At 40.6% G+C, this 10,052-nt stretch overlaps 2 long non-coding RNA genes across 2 annotated transcripts; one reads left to right on the forward strand and one right to left on the reverse strand.

The window, feature by feature from the left end:
* Positions 1-298: 298 nt before the first annotated feature.
* On the reverse strand, positions 299-4,581 carry LOC142761148 (uncharacterized). The gene is made up of 3 exons (XR_012883521.1): positions 4,312-4,581; positions 3,055-3,433; positions 299-655 (listed from the first exon to the last, which is right to left on the reverse strand). It is a non-coding gene; the product is annotated as an uncharacterized LOC142761148 (long non-coding RNA).
* A 37-nt stretch (positions 4,582-4,618) lies between these two features.
* On the forward strand, positions 4,619-9,293 carry LOC142761150 (uncharacterized). The gene is made up of 2 exons (XR_012883522.1): positions 4,619-4,709; positions 8,366-9,293. It is a non-coding gene; the product is annotated as an uncharacterized LOC142761150 (long non-coding RNA).
* The last annotated feature ends 759 nt before the right edge of the window (positions 9,294-10,052 follow it).

Raw genomic sequence — 10,052 nt, forward strand, 5'->3', positions numbered from 1 at the left:
AAATAATAATGAATAACAAACTCACCAAGTGTGTGTATAATCAAAAACGATTACAGGATATTGTATCAAGATGCCAGATGGAACTACTTCTAATGGATAACGGCGTCCTGGAAGTCCAGATATCCACGTGTATAGGTTGAATAACATGCTATACTTCCTGTATTCAAAATGTGCATACTCTCGCGAGACTATGCTAATTAGTTCCTGCACATGTGCAGTGCATCTAGTGACTGCACGGCGGCCATTTTGGAAAGTGGCAATGACGAACATTAGAGGAAAATAGGGAAAAATTGTCAGTATCATTTAAAAAGGGGGGGGGGGGGAGAGAATACTCTATAGGACAACTAGGAGTTAGGGACAATGATATACTGATCAGTATTAAATTGTAAAAAACAGCACACACATGCTAATGTATAAACATTCTGACAGGGTGTGTGTGTAAACCAATATCATTGAGTATATGTCCCACATAATCTCACAAAAAGTGTCTACTCCCACCAAAATGACAATATATATTTATATCCCTTGGCCTCATACGTATGGAAAAAATTATTATATCTAGCCACACATGTTTCACAAATATGGTCGCCACAGGAAGAAATGTATTCGCAGGATTCCGAAAACCAGAGAAAGCAGTCCATTCAACAAATCGAATCTGTAATAATAATAAAAAAATATGTATATGTATATATAGTAATAAGACATCATTAAGAATGTGTTCAATTCACATAAAAAGAGATGATGCATAAAAAAATCAAGCAAGGTACATAAGGGAAAAATACGTTACAATATATGACATACTTAAGTGACTACACCGACTTTAAAATCAATGTTCAAACCATGTGGGGCAAGGCAATTTAACTTGAAAATCCATTCAAGTTCTCTCCGTTTGAGTCTGGAGACCCTGTCCCCACCCCTACGGTGTAGGGGAATATGGTCAATGATCCAAAATTTAAGGTCGCTGACCACATGCCCCGCTGATACAAAATGTGCGGACACTGGGAGATCCAATTTTTTAGTTCTAATAGTCGATCTATGTTTATTAAGACGAGCCCGACATTCCTGGGTAGTCTCCCCCACATATAGCAACTTGCATGGACACTGTAAAACATAAATGACATGAGATGATGCACATGTCAGAAAATGTTTAATGGGGTAAGTCTTGCCATTAGTCGGATGAACCAACGTGTTCCCTTTAATCATATTATTGCAATTGACGCAATTAAGACACGGGAAACATCCCAATTTTTTGGGAGCCAGAGTCAACTGGCGGTTCATTTGAAAGGATCCGACATCAGCATGAACAAGACGATCCCTTAGATTTTTTTGTCGTCTAAATGCCATCCTAGGAGGACAACCAAATTCAGGACCAGATTTAGTAAGATTTGTAAAAATATGCCACTCCTGGCGAATAATACTAGAAACTCTATTACTAATATCTGAATATGTAGAGACAAAAGTTAATCTATCAGATGATTCTCGTCTATGTGGTATAAGCAATTCTTCCCTAGTGATGGTTTGAACTCTGTCCCTCTGTTTTTGTAAGAGGGACAAAGGATATTTACGTCTGGCAAATTTGTCACTCATTTCATCTAAACGTAGTGTAAGTTGTTGGGGTTCAGTCACTATACGTTTAACCCTTAACATCTGACTAAAAGGTAAGGACTGTACCATTCGGCGGGGATGTTGACTATCGTATCGCAATAAACTGTTGCGATCAGTCACTTTGTTGTAAAGATCAGTAATTAACTTGTCACCCTCCCTATAAACTAGGGTATCCAAAAAATGTAGGTGTGTAGTTGATGATTCCATCGTAAATTTTATGTCATCATCGATGGAATTAAGGAACCCAAAAAAGTCTTCCAATTGTGACGTATTACCGGCCCAAATCACGAACACATCGTCTATGTACCTCCACCACCTCAGAACATGGCTGAAGTGGTGGGATACATAGACGTGGCGCTCCTCGAGGGCCGCCATGAACATGTTGGCATATGTGGGAGCCACATTCGAGCCCATGGCGGTCCCCCTCCTCTGAACATAGAAGGAGTCAGCAAACAGAAAATAATTTTCCGTGAGAATCACCTCCAAGAGGTCCATCAAAAATTGTATGCCTTCAGCCGAGTGTTCTGACCTCCCCAGGGCGTCCTTCACTACACTAAGACCCCGGCTATGGTTAATGGATGTATATAAATTACAGACGTCAAAAGACACCAAAATGATCTCACTACTCAGGGAAATGTGTGTTAATTTCACTATAAAATCAGATGTATCCTGTATATATGATGACGCTGAAATGGCATACACTCTAAGTATCTTATCCAAGAATATTGCTATAGGGTTAAAGATAGAATCTCTCCCCGAAACTATAGGACGTCCTGGGGGTTTATTTAGGCACTTATGGATCTTGGGAAGACAGTAGATGACAGGAGTAACTGGATGTGTAACGACAAGGAATTCTGACAACTCTTTATCAATAATCCCTACTGACAAAGCCTGTGAGGGAATATGTGTGATCCTATTTTGGATCCTGAACTTGGGGTCACCCGAGACCTTTGTGTATACATTAATGTCATGAACTTGGCCTCTGATTTCATCCAAGTATAGCGACGTATCCATGACGACCAAGGCCCCGCCTTTGTCGGCCGGTTTGATCGTCAGGGACACGTCACCAGACAGGTCCTTCAAAGCACTCAATTCGGCACTGGTTAAATTAGGGTGAAACAATGACGATTCACCCAACTCATCACGAAGTTTGTTTACTTTTTGTTTGACTATACTTGTAAATGCATCTATAATTGGTTCACAGACATATGGTTGCCAAACTGATTTTTTAAAAAGCCCTACTTTATTCAACGCAAATTCACATTGTGCCCCACTACCCTGAGGCATACTATGGGTGCCAAAAAAATGTTTCAATTTTATCCTGCGGAAAAAGGCATATAAATCTAGTTCTAACTGGAACCAGTCTATTTTAGACGCGGGGCAAAAAGACAGTCCCTTGTTCAACAACTTTAACTCAGTGTCGGATAGAGGACGTGAGGAGATATTTACCGCAAGTGATTCTAATTGGCTTTCTTCTCCTTGCCACGTGCCGACTGCCATTGACGTCTGGTTCTCTCCGGTCTTGGTTTTGTACCTCCTCCTATGTTTGCGCCCTCCTCTTCTTGTGCGTCCATGGTTCCCCCTAAAAAAGAATCTGGAACTTCCATGGGGTCACCAAATGTAGACTGTAGGCGTCTCCTGTTCTGAGGGGCTCCCTTGCCATATATTGCCCCTGTCGTATTTCTGGGCTCCTTCTGCCAGTTATAAATCCTCCCATCAGCATAATCTTCAACATCACGTATCCATTTCAATCTTTTAGTGTTCTCCAGATGCGATCTAAATTTGCCAAAGGATTCCCTAGCACCATCCTTGTATTTCTGCAACTCATCTGTTGATAACAAGGATGCCAATGATGTATCGAGGTCAAGAATCCGGGCATTGACACTCCGTAATTCTATTTGCAAAAATTCTATGTTAAGTAGGATGATATCACGGGAATATCTATTAGATATCTGACGGAAGCGCTGGCAGAAGTCCGCATTATTAGGAAAAAGGTTGGGTGTCAAGCTTGATCTCATTCCCCGGGGTATACGATCCGCTTTAAAGTATTCCCCCAAAGTCACCAAATGCAGATAGGTGGTAATCGCTCGCTTAGACTCCATCTCCCATTTTCTTTTAACATGGTCAACAGATGGGGCACAAAGGAAAGACACATCACCTGAAATACCCTGCATGATCCTGTCAACATCATCATCCGTATATGCAAATACTGTGGGTGACGATTCCATATTCAAAAGCTTGAAAGATAGCTCAAATGGCCAAATAAGTCCGTGCAAAGTGGATGGGATCAGATATATCCAAAGCAGAAAATTACCACAGCACTGGACCACAAGTGGGTGCACGCCTCAATAGGACCGGATCCGTGGTCCCCAATATCAGATAGACAAAATAGACGAGGAGACAGCACTTCCAAAATATGTCAGCTTTTTAATCACCCGTGCGACGTTTCAGTCCAGCAGGACTTTTCTCAAGCATAGTGAACACAGCAGTACAGGAGTATTTAAGGACTCACAGAGTCAACAGTAATAAAAAATGTGATTAATACAAAAACAGTTTAAAAGGATCTGTGTATAATAAAGCAGTGTAATTTTAAATCACAATCAGACCACCTAGGTGCTTATGCATAGAACTATATAAGTTTTAAGGGACTGGTACATCAATAAGCAGTCCGAATAAACAAAAAATAATAATGAATAACAAACTCACCAAGTGTGTGTATAATCAAAAACGATTACAGGATATTGTATCAAGATGCCAGATGGAACTACTTCTAATGGATAACGGCGTCCTGGAAGTCCAGATATCCACGTGTATAGGTTGAATAACATGCTATACTTCCTGTATTCAAAATGTGCATACTCTCGCGAGACTATGCTAATTAGTTCCTGCACATGTGCAGTGCATCTAGTGACTGCACGGCGGCCATTTTGGAAAGTGGCAATGACGAACATTAGAGGAAAATAGGGAAAAATTGTCAGTATCATTTAAAAAGGGGGGGGGGGGGAGATATCTGGACTTCCAGGACGCCGTTATCCATTAGAAGTAGTTCCATCTGGCATCTTGATACAATATCCTGTAATCGTTTTTGATTATACACACACTTGGTGAGTTTGTTATTCATTATTATTTTTTGTTTATTCGGACTGCTTATTGATGTACCAGTCCCTTAAAACTTATATAGTTCTATGCATAAGCACCTAGGTGGTCTGATTGTGATTTAAAATTACACTGCTTTATTATACACAGATCCTTTTAAACTGTTTTTGTATTAATCACATTTTTTATTACTGTTGACTCTGTGAGTCCTTAAATACTCCTGTACTGCTGTGTTCACTATGCTTGAGAAAAGTCCTGCTGGACTGAAACGTCGCACGGGTGATTAAAAAGCTGACATATTTTGGAAGTGCTGTCTCCTCGTCTATTTTGTCTATCTGATATTGGGGACCACGGATCCGGTCCTATTGAGGCGTGCACCCACTTGTGGTCCAGTGCTGTGGTAATTTTCTGCTTTGGATATATCTGATCCCATCCACTTTGCACGGACTTATTTGGCCATTTGAGCTATCTTTCAAGCTTTTGAATATGGAATCGTCACCCACAGTATTTGCATATACGGATGATGATGTTGACAGGATCATGCAGGGTATTTCAGGTGATGTGTCTTTCCTTTGTGCCCCATCTGTTGACCATGTTAAAAGAAAATGGGAGATGGAGTCTAAGCGAGCGATTACCACCTATCTGCATTTGGTGACTTTGGGGGAATACTTTAAAGCGGATCGTATACCCCGGGGAATGAGATCAAGCTTGACACCCAACCTTTTTCCTAATAATGCGGACTTCTGCCAGCGCTTCCGTCAGATATCTAATAGATATTCCCGTGATATCATCCTACTTAACATAGAATTTTTGCAAATAGAATTACGGAGTGTCAATGCCCGGATTCTTGACCTCGATACATCATTGGCATCCTTGTTATCAACAGATGAGTTGCAGAAATACAAGGATGGTGCTAGGGAATCCTTTGGCAAATTTAGATCGCATCTGGAGAACACTAAAAGATTGAAATGGATACGTGATGTTGAAGATTATGCTGATGGGAGGATTTATAACTGGCAGAAGGAGCCCAGAAATACGACAGGGGCAATATATGGCAAGGGAGCCCCTCAGAACAGGAGACGCCTACAGTCTACATTTGGTGACCCCATGGAAGTTCCAGATTCTTTTTTAGGGGGAACCATGGACGCACAAGAAGAGGAGGGCGCAAACATAGGAGGAGGTACAAAACCAAGACCGGAGAGAACCAGACGTCAATGGCAGTCGGCACGTGGCAAGGAGAAGAAAGCCAATTAGAATCACTTGCGGTAAATATCTCCTCACGTCCTCTATCCGACACTGAGTTAAAGTTATTGAACAAGGGACTGTCTTTTTGCCCCGCGTCTAAAATAGACTGGTTCCAGTTAGAACTAGATTTATATGCCTTTTTCCGCAGGATAAAATTGAAACATTTTTTTGGCACCCATAGTATGCCTCAGGGTAGTGGGGCACAATGTGAATTTGCGTTGAATAAAGTAGGGCTTTTTAAAAAATCAGTTTGGCAACCATATGTCTGTGAACCAATTATAGATGCATTTACAAGTATAGTCAAACAAAAAGTAAACAAACTTCGTGATGAGTTGGGTGAATCGTCATTGTTTCACCCTAATTTAACCAGTGCCGAATTGAGTGCTTTGAAGGACCTGTCTGGTGACGTGTCCCTGACGATCAAACCGGCCGACAAAGGCGGGGCCTTGGTCGTCATGGATACGTCGCTATACTTGGATGAAATCAGAGGCCAAGTTCATGACATTAATGTATACACAAAGGTCTCGGGTGACCCCAAGTTCAGGATCCAAAATAGGATCACACATATTCTCTCACAGGCTTTGTCAGTAGGGATTATTGATAAAGAGTTGTCAGAATTCCTTGTCGTTACACATCCAGTTACTCCTGTCATCTACTGTCTTCCCAAGATCCATAAGTGCCTAAATAAACCCCCAGGACGTCCTATAGTTTCGGGGAGAGATTCTATCTTTAACCCTATAGCAATATTCTTGGATAAGATACTTAGAGTGTATGCCATTTCAGCGTCATCATATATACAGGATACATCTGATTTTATAGTGAAATTAACACACATTTCCCTGAGTAGTGAGATCATTTTGGTGTCTTTTGACGTCTGTAATTTATATACATCCATTAACCATAGCCGGGGTCTTAGTGTAGTGAAGGACGCCCTGGGGAGGTCAGAACACTCGGCTGAAGGCATACAATTTTTGATGGACCTCTTGGAGGTGATTCTCACGGAAAATTATTTTCTGTTTGCTGACTCCTTCTATGTTCAGAGGAGGGGGACCGCCATGGGCTCGAATGTGGCTCCCACATATGCCAACATGTTCATGGCGGCCCTCGAGGAGCGCCACGTCTATGTATCCCACCACTTCAGCCATGTTCTGAGGTGGTGGAGGTACATAGACGATGTGTTCGTGATTTGGGCCGGTAATACGTCACAATTGGAAGACTTTTTTGGGTTCCTTAATTCCATCGATGATGACATAAAATTTACGATGGAATCATCAACTACACACCTACATTTTTTGGATACCCTAGTTTATAGGGAGGGTGACAAGTTAATTACTGATCTTTACAACAAAGTGACTGATCGCAACAGTTTATTGCGATACGATAGTCAACATCCCCGCCGAATGGTACAGTCCTTACCTTTTAGTCAGATGTTAAGGGTTAAACGTATAGTGACTGAACCCCAACAACTTACACTACGTTTAGATGAAATGAGTGACAAATTTGCCAGACGTAAATATCCTTTGTCCCTCTTACAAAAACAGAGGGACAGAGTTCAAACCATCACTAGGGAAGAATTGCTTATACCACATAGACGAGAATCATCTGATAGATTAACTTTTGTCTCTACATATTCAGATATTAGTAATAGAGTTTCTAGTATTATTCGCCAGGAGTGGCATATTTTTACAAATCTTACTAAATCTGGTCCTGAATTTGGTTGTCCTCCTAGGATGGCATTTAGACGACAAAAAAATCTAAGGGATCGTCTTGTTCATGCTGATGTCGGATCCTTTCAAATGAACCGCCAGTTGACTCTGGCTCCCAAAAAATTGGGATGTTTCCCGTGTCTTAATTGCGTCAATTGCAATAATATGATTAAAGGGAACACGTTGGTTCATCCGACTAATGGCAAGACTTACCCCATTAAACATTTTCTGACATGTGCATCATCTCATGTCATTTATGTTTTACAGTGTCCATGCAAGTTGCTATATGTGGGGGAGACTACCCAGGAATGTCGGGCTCGTCTTAATAAACATAGATCGACTATTAGAACTAAAAAATTGGATCTCCCAGTGTCCGCACATTTTGTATCAGCGGGGCATGTGGTCAGCGACCTTAAATTTTGGATCATTGACCATATTCCCCTACACCGTAGGGGTGGGGACAGGGTCTCCAGACTCAAACGGAGAGAACTTGAATGGATTTTCAAGTTAAATTGCCTTGCCCCACATGGTTTGAACATTGATTTTAAAGTCGGTGTAGTCACTTAAGTATGTCATATATTGTAACGTATTTTTCCCTTATGTACCTTGCTTGATTTTTTTATGCATCATCTCTTTTTATGTGAATTGAACACATTCTTAATGATGTCTTATTACTATATATACATATACATATTTTTTTATTATTATTACAGATTCGATTTGTTGAATGGACTGCTTTCTCTGGTTTTCGGAATCCTGCGAATACATTTCTTCCTGTGGCGACCATATTTGTGAAACATGTGTGGCTAGATATAATAATTTTTTCCATACGTATGAGGCCAAGGGATATAAATATATATTGTCATTTTGGTGGGAGTAGACACTTTTTGTGAGATTATGTGGGACATATACTCAATGATATTGGTTTACACACACACCCTGTCAGAATGTTTATACATTAGCATGTGTGTGCTGTTTTTTACAATTTAATACTGATCAGTATATCATTGTCCCTAACTCCTAGTTGTCCTATAGAGTATTCTCTCCCCCCCCCCCCTTTTTAAATGATACTGACAATTTTTCCCTATTTTCCTCTAATGTTCGTCATTGCCACTTTCCAAAATGGCCGCCGTGCAGTCACTAGATGCACTGCACATGTGCAGGAACTAATTAGCATAGTCTCGCGAGAGTATGCACATTTTGAATACAGGAAGTATAGCATGTTATTCAACCTATACACGTGGATATCTGGACTTCCAGGACGCCGTTATCCATTAGAAGTAGTTCCATCTGGCATCTTGATACAATATCCTGTAATCGTTTTTGATTATACACACACTTGGTGAGTTTGTTATTCATTATTATTTTTTGTTTATTCGGACTGCTTATTGATGTACCAGTCCCTTAAAACTTATATAGTTCTATGCATAAGCACCTAGGTGGTCTGATTGTGATTTAAAATTACACTGCTTTATTATACACAGATCCTTTTAAACTGTTTTTGTATTAATCACATTTTTTATTACTGTTGACTCTGTGAGTCCTTAAATACTCCTGTACTGCTGTGTTCACTATGCTTGAGAAAAGTCCTGCTGGACTGAAACGTCGCACGGGTGATTAAAAAGCTGACATATTTTGGAAGTGCTGTCTCCTCGTCTATTTTGTCTATCCTTTTTGTTGAAGACATCGAAGAACATGGAGAAACAAGAAGGCAACCCTGTCAAAAGTTACATAGTTACATAGTTACATAGTTACATAATTTGTACGGTTGAAAAAAGACACATGTCCATCAAGTTCAACCAAGGAATGGGAAAGGGGAAGTGGGATGGGAAAGGGGAAGTAAAAAATGTCTACACATAGGAGCTAATATTTTTTTGTTCTAGGAAATTATCTAAGCCTTTTTTAAAGCCATCTACTGTCCCTGCTGTGACCAGCTCCTGCGGTAGGCTATTCCATAAATTCACCGTTCTCACAGTAAAGAAGGCTTGTCGCCTCTGCAGGTTGAACCTTTCTTTTTCCAGACGGAGGGAGTGCCCCCTTGTTTTTTGAGGGGGTTTTACATACAACCATATTTTTTGTATGTGCCATTCATATATTTATATAAGTTAATCATGTCCCCCCTTAGTCGTCTTTTCTCAAGGCTGAATAGGTTTAGTTCTTTTAATCTTTCCTCATAACTTAGAGTCTCCATGCCCCTTATTAGCTTCGTTGCTCTTCTTTGTATTTTTTCCAACTCCAGGGCATCCTTTCTATGAACTGGAGCCCAGAACTGGACTGCATATTCTAGATGAGGCCTCACTAATGCTTTGTAAAGTGGTAATATTACATCCCTGTCCCGCGAGTCCATGCCTCTTTTGATACACGACAATATTTTGCTGGCCTTTGAAGCAGCTGATTGAC

Source organism: Rhinoderma darwinii, chromosome 4, assembly GCF_050947455.1.
Source record: "Rhinoderma darwinii isolate aRhiDar2 chromosome 4, aRhiDar2.hap1, whole genome shotgun sequence".
Lineage (NCBI taxonomy): Eukaryota > Metazoa > Chordata > Amphibia > Anura > Rhinodermatidae > Rhinoderma > Rhinoderma darwinii.